The sequence below is a fragment of the Artemia franciscana genome, unplaced genomic scaffold (assembly GCF_032884065.1).
Source record: "Artemia franciscana unplaced genomic scaffold, ASM3288406v1 Scaffold_253, whole genome shotgun sequence".
In the NCBI taxonomy this organism is placed as follows: domain Eukaryota; kingdom Metazoa; phylum Arthropoda; class Branchiopoda; order Anostraca; family Artemiidae; genus Artemia; species Artemia franciscana.
The window spans coordinates 113794-130949 of NW_027063379.1; the positions used below are offsets into that span (position 1 = coordinate 113794).

The 17156-nt window shown below is 36.8% G+C and overlaps 1 long non-coding RNA gene across 1 annotated transcript in view; it reads left to right on the forward strand.

Annotated features, from left to right (window-relative positions):
• Nucleotides 1-8761: 8761 nt before the first annotated feature.
• LOC136042949 (uncharacterized) overlaps nucleotides 8762-17156 on the forward strand; it is a 44743-nt gene continuing 36348 nt past the window's right edge. Inside the window, exon 1 of the long non-coding RNA XR_010621504.1 lies at nucleotides 8762-9074. This is a non-coding gene — a long non-coding RNA (uncharacterized LOC136042949). The remainder of the gene's footprint in view (nucleotides 9075-17156) is intronic.

Consider the following 17156-nt stretch of genomic DNA (forward strand, 5'->3'; position numbering starts at 1 on the left):
ACAATCGTTTCCTGTTTTATACCGCAGGTGGTTTTAACTATTTCTAAGTGAGAAAACAAACGCTCATTGCTCGCTGTTGTCACAGGAAGTGTGGCAGCCATACAAGGTACTTTAATTACTTCTGAGTAAGCCACTGGTAATGCCTAAAGATGATTGACAATGTCTAGGAAGTTTTCCAGTTTTTTCTCCTCATCGAGCAAGAAACGCTTGCCAATACCAGCTTGAAATTCGAAAAGAACGTAGTCGATATCCAGCCTGCCATAAAGAGCAGAGAAACGCTTGAGCAACTATGTGTCCATAAATTTTGTCGAGCTTGGATCCACGGCTTCGAGTGTGCTCGGCACTGGCAAGTTATCTGTGAACCTGCTGTCAAATTCGTAGACGATCGAAAGTCTCGGAGTGCTCTCGCTTTATTTCATTTGCCAAAAGTAATAGTACGATTTCCAAATTGTATAAAGTTCTTTCCTAGCGTCAAAGTTGTCACAAATTGTTTCAGATGCTTGATGATTTTTTGAGTTCTAATGCTAATGGCTATTAATACCTTTATATTTATCAAACTGAAAAGTTAATAGGCCTAATGATGTGAAGTCTTCTACTTCTCTCTGTGCTCTCGTCTTTAGAGTCCTATTGTAGCGTTGGCCTACATTCTGGGGTTTGACCAGTAGAGGATATCAAGCGTCTCTAACTTTCACAAGGTTTATGTGCTGAGCATAAAAATGGTTATTTACACATATGACACAGTAAATGTACATAAGACGAGGACAGAAACAGCATAAGAACTGACTCGAGTAATCCAAAACGGTGGCTTTTATTTACTAAAACAAGGAAATAAACATTGAAACATTTGACAGGAACTGACCTATTTTTATACGTCAACTTAGAGAATTTACTTTAAAAGTTCAGAATTTACAATATTAATATAATCTTCTAGGAAATGGGCATTTGACAGAAATCGAGAATTTTATTATGTTTCTAACCTACTTTCGAAGTTTACAATGATTAATAGCAGATAGCGCTATTACCCCAATGCTCTTCAAGTAATTACGCTCTTTGGCTAATAGGCGTGCAGTAATTTCAAATCAATTGCACACAATGGAATATGTTTGACATAATGGATTATTATGGCCGGTAAAGGGCCCTTTGTGGTGGAAGATTGGGCCCCCCGGTAAATCTGGGGTGGGCGTTTGCTCACCCCTGACCCCCCCTCTCAAATAGCGCCTCTGGACTTAAATTGCTAGTTTGCAACACCCTACAAATAACTAGAACTATACACGGGATATTACAACACAGTGACCATATTTTTCTTCTGTTTTCTTAAATTTGTGAACCTTAAACACCACTGATTAGCAACAACAGGGGCATACACATTTCTGGATCTTAGCCTACTCCAATGTGTAAATGAACAATCTGAAACTTTGAATTTTAGCCAGGGTCTTCAGCTTGGGGTGCTCATAAACTTACTTCAACTTATGTAAAGGATGTTGAATTATAGCAAACTAAATTTTCATGAAGGGTATAAGCAAGCTATGCTTTCCTAAAGAACAATACCATAACCCTATAATCCATGCCTATGCAGGCATAAAAGTTCAATAATAAAAATAATTTAATATCCAGGTAGGGATGGTGTATAAATTCTGCTGTAAAAGACACATTATAGGAGAAATTAAAAAGCTTGGGCTAAGGAAACAGTTTTTACAGAACCTCCTCCCTTAAAATTAGACATATCTGTTGATATCCCACTCTGTGCGCGAAGTTACTAACTTCATCCTCCCCCAGGATTTCACCAGAGTACATAGTTTAAGACTTGAGGCTTAAAAGAGTTTATTTAGAAATCGCAAGAGAAGATATATGGGCGAGTTTTCACTTGACATACAAATCTGCTGATAAAAAATATCATCTGGATTCTTATCAAAAATCCATTCAGCCAAAAAATGGTTGTAAGAAATCTATTTACCAATATTTAAAATTGTCTCCATTGTAAGACAAATATCCATAGCAATCCCAAAATCCATTCAATCAAGCATGGAAATAAAGAGTATCTTGTGCCTTGTCCCCTCTTTTGGAATAGTATATGTGGTAATCTGAATTATTATTTTTTGTTTCCCTTTGTTATATATGTTGCAAGAGCAGCACTTTGGCTTTGTCACTTTTTTCCTAGCACCTGATTTCAGCTAATTCCTAGAAAGTAGTGAGGGTCTAACCTATGCGGTTTTTATGGAAAGTGTGGACCTTAGGCTGGATTGATGAATATGACTCTGCATTTTGGTAAGCTTTGTAGAGCTCTTGCCTGGGGCCAAAAAGAATGGTCTTTGCAGGTCCTTGAGCCAGAGCCTATAGTGTACAAACTGACTTGGAGTTTTATAGCCTATGTCAGAGAAAACTAACTAAAGTTATGCAGTCAAGTTTTCATTCCATCAAACCATGTTTCTCCTTTTGAGTGGAAGGCTCTGTTTTAGCAGGCAAGTAGGCAGACATCAGTTTTAAATTGAAGATGGACTAAAATCTATAAGTGTTAAATACTACTACTACTACTAATGATAATTCACTGCAGCACAAAGCTGCCTAGGGTGAACAAAGCTACAAACGCTCCTCTTCCAGCCTAATCTATTTAAAGCCTCCCTCTTTACACCCTCCCAGGAAGTTCCCATTTCCTTTAAATCTTTATCTACGACATCCTCTCAACCCAGACAAGGGCGACCTGCTTTCCGTGTAGCCCCAGATGGTTGGCCAAAAAGGACAATCTTCAATAGTCTGTCATCCTTTATCCGTAGAACGTGGCCTAGCCATCTCAACCTTTCTTTTATTATAGCCCCAGAAAGCGGGATTGAACCACACTTTTCGTACAGCCTACTGTTTGAAATACGGTCAGTCAGCCGGGCACCCAGAACAATCCGTAGGCGATTTCTATGGAAAACATCTAGTATATTTTCATCTGCTTTTCGGAGTGCCCATGCTTCAGAGCCATATTTGACCACTGTCATCACTGTAGCTTCCAATATTCTAATCTTGGTTTGTAGACTTATCTTTCAATTCTTCCAAACTTTTTTTAAATGTGAAAAAAACACCCTGGGCCCTAGCTATTCTACTTTTAACATCTTCACTGTTCCCACCATCTTTACTAATAATACTACCAAGGTAACTGAAGGTCCCAACCTGATCAATCTTTTCGTTACCTAATGTCACCTGTTCATCTTCACTTATTCCTAGTCTTAGTGACTTAGTCTTCTTAACATTAATTTTTAAGCCTATTTTAGCACCCTGAACTCGTAAAACCTCTAAAAAGTCAATCATTTTGCTCACACTTTCATCTAATATGCTTAAGTCATCAGCATAATCTAAGTCCAGAAGCGTTCTTCCTCCCCATTTGGTTCCATGGTCTCTAATTGCCTTTCCTGTGCTCCTTAAGACGAAGTCCATCAAAAAGATCCATATAAAAGGGGGATAGAACACAACCCTGGTTAACTCCTGCTTTAAGACAAAACCAGTTGCTAACCTCATTTCCTACCTTAAAGGCAGCAGTATTATTCTCGTACATAGCGCAAATAACATTAATGTATTTTTTAGGTATACCATATAACGACAAGACCTTTGTTAACGCTGTTCTATCAACAGGATCGAAAGCTTGATCATAATCGATAAAACTGAGGACCAAAGGTGTTTGACAACGAAGGGACTTCTCAATTATTAACCTAAGAGTGAAAACATGGCCGAAACATCCTCTACCTTTTCTAAAACCGCATTGTTCTTCCCTTAAAACTTTGTCTACAGCATGTCTCCGTCTCCCCATTGCACTTCCTGGCTGAAGTGCCAAGAAACGGAGATCATCAGCGCCGAGACGGACTGTAAAGTCTAATGCCGTATCCTTTACCTTTTCCTTTTTTTGTCTCAGTCTAAAAAGTATCATATTACTCAGTAATTTGCTACCTACAGAGACCAGACTAATACCTCGCTAATTAGGACACTCACTCTTGTCACCTTTCTTATACATTGGTTTAATTAAGGTTTTCCTAAAATCCTTGGGTACTTCCCCCTTTTCAAAAATATGTTCATAATTTTCAGTAGCTTATTCCTAACCTCAGAGCTACCATATTTAAGAAACTCATTAATCATACTATCAGCACCTGGGGCCTTATTATTTTTTAATCCTTTTAGTACTGTCGCTAATTCTTCCTCACTAAACAAATCTTCCTCCACATCAAAGTTATCACAAACTTTTTCATTTTCTTTGTATATCTACAGCTTTTCCTGCAACTGTATCTCGGTTTAGCACATTCTCAAAATTTTCCCCCCATCTTTCTTTAACTTTTTCCTTATCACTAATTGTGGCCCCATTTCTATCTTTAACTGGGACTGGTCCGGATTGGCTACTCCCATTAAATTTATTAACATGCCAGTATAATATTTTACTATTATGCCGTCTAGCCGAATCTTCCAGATCCTCAGTAATTTTATCCATCGCCTCCACTTCACATCTCTTAGTTCGTATTATAATGTTTTCTCCACTTTCTTTACATTCCTTTTCTTTTCATACGACTTATCACTCAGACAATTCTTATACAAACCCCTTCTACTCTTTATTAAACCTAAAGCTTTTTTCAATAATATTCCTAGTTGCAGTCTTAGCACTCTTCCCTAGGACACCATCAGCAACTTCACAAATTGTTTTTCAGAAATTATTCCACCCATCTTCCACATTGTCAAATTATAAAATCTCAAGTTTAGTACTCAATTGTTCCTGGAATTTTTTTCTCAAATTTTCATCCTGAAGTCTACCAACATCATAACTTTCCAGGAGGCAGTTACCCTTCCGAAATTTCAGCTTTAAATTAACCTTAGACACTACTTAAGTTCAAGTTCAAGTTCAAGTTCCTTTTATTACCAATATCCATCGATTTATAAACAAAAAAATATCCCAAAAGGCTCAATGGCCCGTTATTTGGGAAAAAAAACAACAAAACAAAACATAAATAACTATTAATTACATTCACACTTAAAATATATTTAGAGTCTACTCACCAATACTCACCCGAGTACAACCGGTCTCCGCACCACCTACTTACAAAAAATAAATAAAAATAAAAAAATATATATACATCGAGGATCCAACACTCACACCACCCAAATCTAAATAAATAAATTCAATCTAAATAATTAAATAAATAAATTAAATCTTGATAACTAGACAATATAAATAACTGATCAATATTATAATTTAATTTTTTTTTTTTCGATTAAAAAATTCTTCAACCGTTTCTTGAAGGATCCTATGGTACAGGACCGTCGAATCCCAACAGGAATGGAATTCCAGGCACGTCCGACAGCAACTATCAGACCAAAGTCCGAGCGCACTGCAGGGGTGGATGGCACTAGCACATCATCCTTGTTTCTAGTTTCATAAGGACTGACATTTCGAACAATTTCAAAGAGCCCGGAAAAACTTGATGGAAGGTCTCCACGGAAATACTGAAACGCAATGAAAGAGAGGTGTAATGTATGAATATCTTTAATCTTCAGAAGTTCAACAGAAATATGGGTGGTAGACTGAAGAACTTTTGCTGCTTTCAGTTGGAGATTATGTAAAGGTGTAAGTACAGATGGAAATGTTGACATCCACACTGACGAGCAGTAGCATAAATAAGGGTAAATAAGAGAGAAATATAATAGACGAAGGATAGAGAAAGGAAAGACTCGCTTCAGCTTTCGAATAATTCCAAGGCCTCGAGAAACCTTTAATCTCATTGACTCAGTATGCCGTTTGAAAGATAGATTTTCATCCAGAAGTATCCCAAGGAATCGAATAAACCGGTCAGCTGGGCGGGATATGGATCCCTTAGATGTTTTAAGCTCTGTCACTGTAGGGCAGCTTTTGCCTATGCGGGAGAATATAAGAAAAAACGATTTTTTTACATTCAAAGCTAACAAATTTGCATCAAACCAACGATATATATTTTCTGCCATCAATTGTAGCTTGAGGATAAGAGATGATTCATCAGGTGCTGCAGCCCCCAGGGTGGTGTCGTCGGCGAATGCAAAGAGTTCTTCATGTTGACCAGGCGTATCCAAGGCTTCAACCACAGCATCTCCTTTCTGGCGCAAATGACAACAGAAATCAGATCGTGGGTTGCTAAATAGTCGATAGAGGTCGTTGACATATATGAGGAAAAGGGATGGCCCAAGAACTGAGCCTTGTGGCACTCCATATTCGACTGGAATATGCTCATCAGAAGCTTCAACTGCAATGGATCGGCCAGTTAGGAATGAAGAAAACCAGGACAGAGCTTCTCCACGAACGCCTTGATGCGACAACTTACCAATAAGTATCTCGTGTGTGAGGCTGTCAAAAGCTTTCTTCACATCAAGGAATATTGCCGCATGTATAAGGCCGAAGTCTAAAGACTGTCGTACAAAATGAAGAAGCATATTACATGCGTGTTCTGTTGAGCACTTCTCCCGAAAACCAAATTGGTGCCGATGAAAAAACTTCTTCGCGTCTAGGAAACTCAGCAAACGCTTTAGCATAGCCTTTTCAAATATTTTAGAAAAGACGGACAGAAGAGATATAGGCCTATAGTTCTCCGGGTCCTCCTGGTCACCTCCTTTAAATAGTGCTATCACTCGTGCCAACTTGAGACGCTGAGGGAATATTCCGAGCTTGAATGACTGGTTAACTAAGTGGCACAGTGGTGTAATAATAGAGGGAAGAATCTGTTTGATTAATTTGGCCGGAATTTGGTCGAATCCAGATGAAGAATTTTTCAATGACGAAATTATTGTTATCAGTTCCTGCTCCGTAACTGACTCAAGAACCATTGACTTTACACAGGAAGGACCGAGGAACTGCTTCTAAGTTCTAGAACTTGAAGAAGGAACCACACCTAACGCCGTTGTTTTCCCAACCTCAGCAAAAAATTTAGTCATCTGATGTCGTACTTGGTCTTCATCCAAGAAAAGCTGATTCTGAACACTAAGTGATTTAGGGAGCTTTCTAGGTCTTGCCGATGGTTGCGTAACTTCCTTAATTACATCCCAAGTTTTCTTAATATTTTTGCCGCAATCCGCAAACCTTCGGGAAAAATATGTAATTTTAGCTTTTCGAATCAGAGTTTTAAGCATTTTCCGGTATAGTTTAAAAGTCTCTAATTTAGCATCACTTGGTCTGTTCCTATACTCTTTCCAAAGGTTCTGTTTTCTCTTTATTGACTTTAGTATTGCAGCTGTAGTCCATGGGGCTATGGGTGTTGATCTCTTAGAAAGACTTGGTTGGGGTGTTCGGCAATGGTGGATAAATTTCTTCTTTACTGTTTCATAAAAAAAATCAAAAGCCTTATTATAATTTTCTAAGCTCACCCTCTCAGGTATTGTAAACTCCCATGACGTAGTGAATAAATCATCTTTGAGCTTTTCGATGTTTGCTGGTGTATATCGGAATCTTGGTTTATTATCAGGGACTATTCGGCGGGCAGACCGGGGGAGTGGAAGTAAAACTACTACTGGAAAATGATCCGATGTATCTGATAGTAGCACTTCATTTTTTACAGAATGTATAGATGAGAACACATTGTCAATTAAGGTTGCAGATTGGTTTGAAATTCGTGTAGGGATATTTATACAGGGAGTTAACCCAGACGAGATTACTAGTGCCAGTATATCACAAGCCTGACTCGATGACATATCCATCATGTCAGCGTTAAAATCACCCATTAAAATTATTTCTGCCTTTTCAGACAATACTTTCCCAAGAACAATCTCTAATATTTCCATAAATTGTTTCATTGATCCGCTTGGAGATCTGTATATTTCGCCAATTATTATCTTTTCATTGGAGCTAGTAGCCAATTCTATGAACAGAGATTCAAATACCCGTTCAATGTTTATAGACAGATCATCTCTTCTTACAACTGCCTGATTACTCAATACATAAAATCTTAGCCCCCCCTTTTTTGCTATCTTTCTATTTAGAAATATTGAATTATATCCGGGTATATCCATAAGTAGCTGGTTCTTTTCATTTAAAAAAGTTTCACATAATCCAATAATTCCAGGGCGAGAATTCTTACATATAAGCTGTATATCATCAAGGGAAGAATTCAGCCCTTGAGCATTCAAATGCACAACCCGGAGGACATCCTCCCACCGACCCCCAACATCCCATAGCCCAAACTCCTCCACAAAATTACTATCAATAATATTACCTAAATTTTCATCAAAATTCATATTCGGTGTTCTTCCTATCGGGTTATTCAAAATTTCATTAAAATTTACTCTACGACTTTCATATTCATCTAATTTCCTTTTCGTGAGATTAGCGTCAGTCCTCGATGAAAACTCAATTTCATACATTACTACTTACCAATATAGGTGATGAATAGAGACCACGCTGTAGTTGAGTGAACACGGGTGACGTAGACATCCTAATGACAGCAAATTCATAAGGCGAAGGCACGAACTTGAATTTTCGCTCTGGAACGGAAAAATATTTACAAGTAAAAAAGTAAAGAAAAGAGTAAATAACATGGAAAGAGAGAAATATAAGAAAATAAATATATAAGAAAAAACATAGATACGCACATTGTAAAAGAAAGCAAAAAAGGGAGTAAATAATATAGTAAATAGAGAAAAGGAAAAATAGGACAATAACTAAAAAAAACACACACAGATACGGACGGTGCAAAAAAAGAGCAGCAAAATTGCATCCCCTCACTTTACTGAGGCGAAAATACTCGATAGTTTACGTCACGCGTCAGAAGCACTATCACTAATAACTGCGGATAAAACCAAGGCGAGGGGGTCATGGCATGCATCACTGAACTTAACCCAGTTTGAGCTAGAAGTTTTTTTTGTTTCTAGCCATAGTTTAGTACCCTGTTGCATGACTTTAGTTTGAGATACTTTCTCAGCGGTTACTTTTGAATTTCGAAGCTTGTAGCGATCTATCAGTAGCGATCTAGGATTCATCAAGGCAAGATCTAGCTTGTAACTGTGAGAGTTTAATAACCGCATCTGGATTTTTCACAATTTTTGCGCTGTTTGTTACGGGGCCCCTTAGATTTTTATGCAGAAAGGGGCCCATGCCTGTAAGTCCCTTTGAAATGTCATTTTGCTAATTTCATTTACGGAGGCGAATTTTTACTGCATAATTAACGATGTCGGTCACAAAAAAGCATTTCGACGAGCGTATGGATGACTTAAAGCAAATGATCGAAAATCTTCGTATAGAGAATTCAGCTCTGAAACAAGAGAATTCGGATTTGAAAAATGCAATTATAGCGGTTAAAGAACAGTGTTTGAGTACAGAATTGTACGTAAAACGCAAAAATCTGCTGATTCACAGAATTCCTAATAAGGATAGTGAGAATATTGAAGAGACAGTCCACGACTTTTTATCAGGAATGCATCAGCATCAGTAGACCTACATCTGAGCATCAGTAATGACCTACCATCTGAACTTGCAAAGCGTCGGAAAGAACTTTTTCTTTCCAAATTTTTTAATGTAATAGATCGCTACTAGATCGCTACTAGATGGTGATCTTCAATTTTAACATCAATATCGGCACTCCTATACACCCTAGTATCTTGTATTGATCCTGCTAGTCTTCTGTTTACAATAACATAATAAATAAGGTTTGCTGTCTTACCATCACGTGAATACCATGTCAACTTATGGGTCATTTTGTGACCAAACACCGTATTGGTTTTAACTAGGTTGTTATACCTACAAAATTGCAAAAGCCTATAGCCATTACTGTTTTCTTTTCCTACACCAAATTTACCCAGGCAAGGATACCATCTATCCCTATTTCTACCAGCCTGGGCATTAAAATCTCTTAGCAAAAACACCATATTTCTACCTGGTACCCTGTTTATTTGCTCCTGTAACTGTAAGTAAAATTCATCTGAGTCACTAGTATCTATATCAGTTGGTTCAATGGGGGCATATACTACTATAACTGATACCCTAAGCTTTTTAGTCATAAAATGAGCAATTAGTGTTTTATTATTAATACCTTCCCAGCCAAAACAAGACTTAGCAGCTTCCTTATTCATCATGAGCCCTGCTCCCTTTCTATGTACCCCATCCTTCCTGCCTGAGTACACAAATTCGATGTCACCTAATTTCATGCTTCCTATCCCCGGGATATATAGCCTATAGCCATTACTGTTTTCTTTTCCTAAACCAAATTTACCTAGGCAAGGATACCATCTATCCCTATTTCTACGAGCCTGGGCATTAAAATCTCCTAGCAAAAACACCATATTTCTACCTGGTACCCTGTGTATTTGCTCCTGTAACTGTAAGTAAAATTCATCTGAGTCACTAGTATCTCCATCAGTTGGTTCAATGGGGGCATATACTACTATAACTGATACCCTAAACTTTTTAGTCATATAATGAGCAATTAGTATTCTATTATTAATACCTTCCCAGCCTAAACAAGACTTAGCAGCTTCCTTATTCAACATGAGCCCTACTCCCTGTCTATGTACCCCATCCTTCCTGCCTGAGTAAACAAATTCGATGTCACCTAATTTCATGCTTCCTATCCCCGGGATATGAGTTTCTGAAACTCCTAATAAATCCAGTTCAAACCGTCTGAATTCGTCAGTCAAAATGTCGATGCGATATTCATTTTTTAACGTCGTAACATTCCAAGTTCCAATTTTCATGTTCTTTAAATCTTTGAAGTTATTTTGGCCTCAAGAAAAGCAGTGATTCCGGTTACCAGTGCAGGATGGGGACCAACATATCTTCTCAAGTCTACACCGAAGCGCTTAAGCCGGCTTGGAACCGGTTAGCAGGAATTCCCTGGGACCTCCAGTAAGTTGGAGGCTTTGTGCAATCCTGGGCCCATCTTGGTCACAAAATGGTTTTCAGCACATGACGATGCTCTTCTATCAACAAGAGTCGAAATCCTGCACAGACAGTCCCAAGCCTATTACCTCCGACTCATTATATAATCATGCCTACAAATATTATGCTACTACGGGGAGGCAGCCCATAGTAGATAAATTAGCTAGGAAGAGGTTTTGCAGCCTGAAAACTCCCATCAAAACAAACCAAGCCCAGAAAAATATCCAATAATCAGAATCCCGTATGAGTGCTGTGTTGTTTACTAGGCTATAATTTCCTCGAGGGGTGCCACTCCTCAAATGGGAAAAATGACCGCAAGTTTCCCAGTCTTGCAGGTACCCCGAAAGAGTCGAGGCAGCCCTTTACAGAGGCCGTTGTCCATAAAACTGGATCTTATACCCTGCCGCAGTTTTCCTCCTATAGAGGATCCTCCGACGATGGTGTTCTGCTTCACCATGCAATTTACCCCATTACTGGTTTAAATATATAGTGTTAAATGTATAGTGTTAAATAGATTTCTTTGCAACAGCAGTCGATAGCTCTTGATGAGCTGATGAAAGTATATCTCATACATTTTCTGGTAGAAAAATTCCTTCATGAGATTTACCAGTTTGAAAGTTAAAGGGGTTGTCAACTTCAATAGTAAGGTACACACTGAAACCAAAAATAGGCCAATACCAATTGTGAATATAGGCCAATACCAATACCAAACTAATTTTATTTGAAATAGTTTAAGGAAACGTGGAATTATCGTTGCTAAAATATGGAAAGCGGCAAAGTAGCCACAAATGGAATCAGCTATAAATTAAGTTTTGAGAACTAAGTTCCGGGCTCCAAATTATTGATTTGACGATCGAATGTAATCAAATTCATTTTATTATCTTTTTTGAAGCTATGCATGAATAGGAAAAATATTGAATAAAAATTAAGGCAGTGTTTTAATAGGATCTTATGAGTATTTTAATACGACTTACTCAAAATAGTTCATTTACCTTCAAAACAAAGGACATTATAAAAAACAAGACCACTTCATCGTTTACTAGCATTTAAAGGAGGATTAAAAATGTTTCGTAAGCTTCTAAAGCCTCTGAATGACAGAATAACGAGCTTTGAGAAAGGCCGCAAAATATTCAGTTCAGGACGTGAAAAAAATGCTGAAACCTCTATAAAAAATCATTTAGAGACCCTAAGCCAAAAGCTTGAACAAAATATTAGTGGGAAGCTGGTATCCGACACCACCCTGGACTAGAATATAACGGTTCAAATAGGGATGATACATTTTTATCAACAGTGAAACAAATATAAAATTTTAAGTTATCTACACCCTGGAGGATTTTGTTATTAAACTAAAAAAAATTGATCGTGCAAAGACTTGCCGAAAAGCTCCATGACAAAGAAACAACAAAAATGCAAAGGCGTATTATAATAATTATAATTATGTTTTGGGATTATGAAGATGGATCTATTGGGTGAGATACTATTAATATTGGGGGGGTCCTAGATTCATACAATCTTGAAGATGAAGGTGTTACAGTTTGGTTTCTTATGTCACGTGGTCTTAGTGATATTAGTAAATTATAGGGTAGTGTTTATTTTAGGATTTTCTTTCTACTTTCATCCCTGTTTTCCTTGCCATGGAGCCTTTCTGGGTGGGGAGGGGGGCTTGATGTGCTTTTTTGCGTATTTTGTAATAGTTTATTGTTGAATAGATGAACTGTGAAATCGAGGTGAAAGGCCACTAAAACAGTTAGGCAACCAGTCAACTAGTTAAATGCCACAACCCAACTTCCTTCTTTACCTTGGTCAGCTGTGTATGGATTAAATATTTATTATCCAGATTAAAAAATAATTTTAATACTGGTGTAATGCCATTTCTACAAATTAGGTATTCGCTGTCAAAAGTTCTTTTTGCCATTTTGAGTAACCAAAAAATTGGAGGGCAAATAGGCCTCCTCCCCCACCCCTCTTTTCTCAGAATCGTCTGGTCAAAACTAAGAGAAAGCCATTTGACCAAAAAACAAGAATTAATATGCAAATTTCATTTTAACAATTTATATGCGGAGAGCCAAAATCAAACATGCATTAATGCAAAAACGTTCAGACATTAAATAAAAAAACTAGTTTCTTTTTTAACTGAAAGTAAGGAGCGACATTAAAACTTAACATAAATAACGAACATAAATAACTATGTGTATGAAAGGGGCTATTACCTTTTCAACGCCCTGCTCTTTACGCTAAAGTTTTTTACTGTTTAATAAAGTAGAATTAACAGATTTGGTGCCAACGTAAATTTTTGTTAACTATTGACATAATCTTAGCTTTTTCTGTCACATAATCAGGTCCTTCCCCCTAAACCAAATTCTGTCTACGCCCATGCTGTAATCACATATTGGATCTCATTTAACGAGACATTAGACCTAACAGTAAAGATTTTTAGTGACAAACAAAATGAAGTAATTGATTAGCCGCAAATGGCAGAGGTATTTAAGCATTAAGTCTTTATTTGGCATTGGCTGAATTTTGTTTCGCTCTGCCTCTGTGTCAAATTTGAATTGTAGAATATCGAGTAGACTGGCTAGTACATGAGTGATCTCTCTTTTAAATTAAATTAAAAAAACTAGCGTTTTTTAATTGAAAGTAAGGAGCGACATTAAAACTTAAAACGAACAGAAATCATTACGTGTATGAAAGGGGCAGTTCCCTTCTCGATGCCCCACTCTTTACGCTAAAGTGTGATTCTTTCTCTCAATTCTACTTTATTAAACAGTAAAAAAAAAACCTTTAGCGTAAAAACCGGGGCGTTGAAGATGGAGCAGCCCCTTTCGTACACGTAGTAAAACTAGTTTTTTCATTTAATTTCTGAACGTTTTTGAATTAATACATGTTTGATTTTGGGTCTCCGCATATAAATTGATAAAATGAAATTTCCATATTAACTCTTTTTTGGTTAAATGGCTTTTGTATTTTTTGGGGTAGGGTACTTAAACCCTTCAATTCTATAAGTTTTAGACCCCGGCCCTTATGTGGTGAACTCTATAGTTCAAACTTAGTGTCTTCCTCTTGGTGGCAGTCTGCCACTTCTTTTACTCTTTCAAAGTACATAATACATCCGGAAATGTCCTCTAGACAATTCAATCTAGTAGAATTTTTGTAGAAAATGGGACAACGCGAATTGACCAGTGTTTTGGCAAGCATCATGAAACTCTGCGCATCAACCATAATACTTTTTAGTGAGTCATTATTGTTTAAACAGTTATTGGTACCAAACTGTAGTAAGGAGATAATGTTGTATATCCAAAAGTTTCACATTGTTAAAATTTAGCACCTTGCCTACGTCTTGCTGTACACGTTTCGGAAAAAAAAATAACGAAGAAATTTAAAATCAAAAAATAAATAAAATAAAAACCAAAAAAGGTAAACAACTAAAAAAACTAAAAAAACAAAAAACAAAAAATCTTTTTAAACTAAAAAGAAAAAAAAAAGAAAAACTAAAAAAAATTAAAAAAAAATTGAAAAATAAGGGATTAAAAGAATTCAAAAACCTTAAAAAAGAAATCTAAAACTTTGAAGCTTAGTAAATATCATTGTTAGGAATTGGATTTGCTTTAATAATCAAATATCTTTGAAAAAACTGTAATAGAACACAAGGGACAATGAGAATCCATATATAGAAGCCTACCACATGCCGTGCTGGGGCCCAGCGGCGAACCCGCCAGGACCCAGCTAGTATATAATAAAAATATAAGAGTATAGAAGTTCGTTAAGTAAGTTAATTCTTAAGTTAAGTATATTTATTACTAATAAAAACTTTCGTTAAAACTTAAAAGTTCTAGTTAACTTTTTAAGTAGCTGAAAAATTGGAGCGCAACTAGGCTCCCCCCCACCTGTCTTTTCTCAAAATCGCTCCCTTCGCAACGCCCTGCTCTTTACACAGTGATAAACAAAATGAAGTAATTGATTAGCCGAAAGTGGCAGAAAGACTTAAGCATTAAGTCTTTATTTGGCATTGGCTGAATTTTGTTTCGCTCCGCCTCTGTATGAAATTAAATTAAAAAACAAGTTTTTTTAACTGTAAGTAAGGAGCGACATTAAAACTTAAAACGAACAGAAATTACTTCGCATATGAAAGAGGCTGCTTCCTCATCAGCGCCCTGCTCTTTACGCTAAAGTTTGACTATGTCTCTCAATTCTTCTTTTTAAAATAGTAAAAAACTTTAGCGTAAAGAGCGGGGCGTTGATGAGGAAGCAGCCTGTTTCATATACGAAGTAATTTCTGTTCGTTTTAAGTTTTAATGGCGCTCCTTACTTTCAGTTAAAAATTTTTTTTTTATTTAATTTCTGAACGTTTTTGAATCAATGCATGTTTTGACTTTGGCTCTCCGCAGAGGAATAATTAAAACGAAATTTGCATTTTTTGATTGATCGAATGATTTTGAGAAAAAAAGAGTGGGGGAGGAAGCCTATTTGCCCTCCAATTTTTTGGTTAATTAAAAAGGCAACTAGAATTTTTAACTTTTTACGAATATTTTTATTAGTAAAAGATTTACGTAACTTATAAATTACCTTACGTAAAGAACTTTTGTATTCTCATATTTTTATTACATATATGAGGGCATTCTCCCCCTTCTCAGATCCTCGCTCTTTACATTAAAGCTTAAATTTTGTCCAAATTCATTAAGAATGACCCGTAGAATAAATAAGCCGTAGAATAAATAGTTGAAATTACTAAAAATACTTTAGCGTAAAGAGCGAGGTATTATGAGGAGGTGAGCCTCTCAGATGGGTAATAATTTCTGTTTGTTTTAAGTTTTAATGCTGCTCCTGACTTCCAGCTGAAAGAACTTTTTCATATTTATTTTTTCATTGTTTTTTTTTTTAAATAGTGCTAGTAAATCCTGCGCTCCCTTCATAGAGATTTTCTTCCCCCCTGACAAATTATCGATGGAAAGCTCCTCCAGCATATCCTCCTCTTCTCAACCCCTCCCCCAAACAAAAAAGTCCTCCTAAAAACACCTGTACACTTCCCAATAACCATTACTATATGTAAGCACTGGTCAAAGTTTGTAACTTGTTGTCCCTCCCACGGGGACTTTGGGGGTGTAAGTCGTCCCCAAAGACATAGTTATAAGGTTTTTTGACTACGCTGAATAAAATGGCTATCTCAGAATTTTGATCCGTTTACTTTGGTAAAATAATTAGCGTGGGAGGGGGACTAGGTTCCCTTCAATTTTTTTGGTCACTTAAAAAGGGAACTAGAGCTTTTTATTTCCGTTAGAATCAGCCCTCTCGCAATATTCTAGGACAACTGGGTTGATACGATCAAAACCTATATTGTTGATCAAACCTATATTGTTTGACCCTATTTTCCAAAACAAGTCACATTTAGGGGGTGTATTTGGAAGGGACTAATTGCCTTTTGATCATTTTGGATATTAAAAAGAGAATTAAAATTTTAAAATTCAAATCAAATAAACCTACTCCAGAGTTTATACGAACACCGCTTCTATATGAGAATTAAATACCCCTGGGATATAACTAAGAAAACTTGTCCTGGCCTCGGAAGTCTTTTATTGACCCTGGAGTTCTGTTAGCCGACCTTTGTACTATTTTGAACAAAGCGGCTATCTCAAAATTTTCTTCAGATGTGTCTGGGAAAAGAAAGAACGGATGGGGTTTAAAATAGTTAACCTCCGATTACTTTTGACTCTTCAAACGGGCAATAGAACTTTCTATTTCCAATGAAATGAGCCCCCTTCGAAGTCTATATGATTATCCCTTCATTAAAATCCTTATATACCCTGGGGCATTACTTACAACACGTGCCCTGGTCTTTGGCGGTTTTTGCCACCCTTGGAGTTTTTTTTATCCGCTTTGGTTATCTTCAGCAAAATTGCTCTCAAAATTTCGGTCAGATGAATTTACATAAAGATTGCGTGGGGAGTCCAGTTGCCCTCCAATAACTGTTGACGCTAGGAAAGCGCACTAGAATTTCCCATTTCAATCGAATGAGCCCCCTCGGAAGTCTATATAATCATCCCTTCTATATGAAGTGCCTCTGGGAAACCAATATATAATAAATAAATAATAATAAGACACTAAAGGCGTATGGCCTATACTCTAGGGAACCCCATAGCTTTGCCTGTAATACATAGCAATATTTTATTTAAAATAATGCAATTGAAACTCAGAAGGGAATAGAGGTAATCCAGTCCAAATTTTTGAAATGAAGTTAAACTTAGTTTATAATATTATTTATTGTAACTACACGAGAAACAACTTTTTTGGGAAATTTTGATTCATTTCTAAG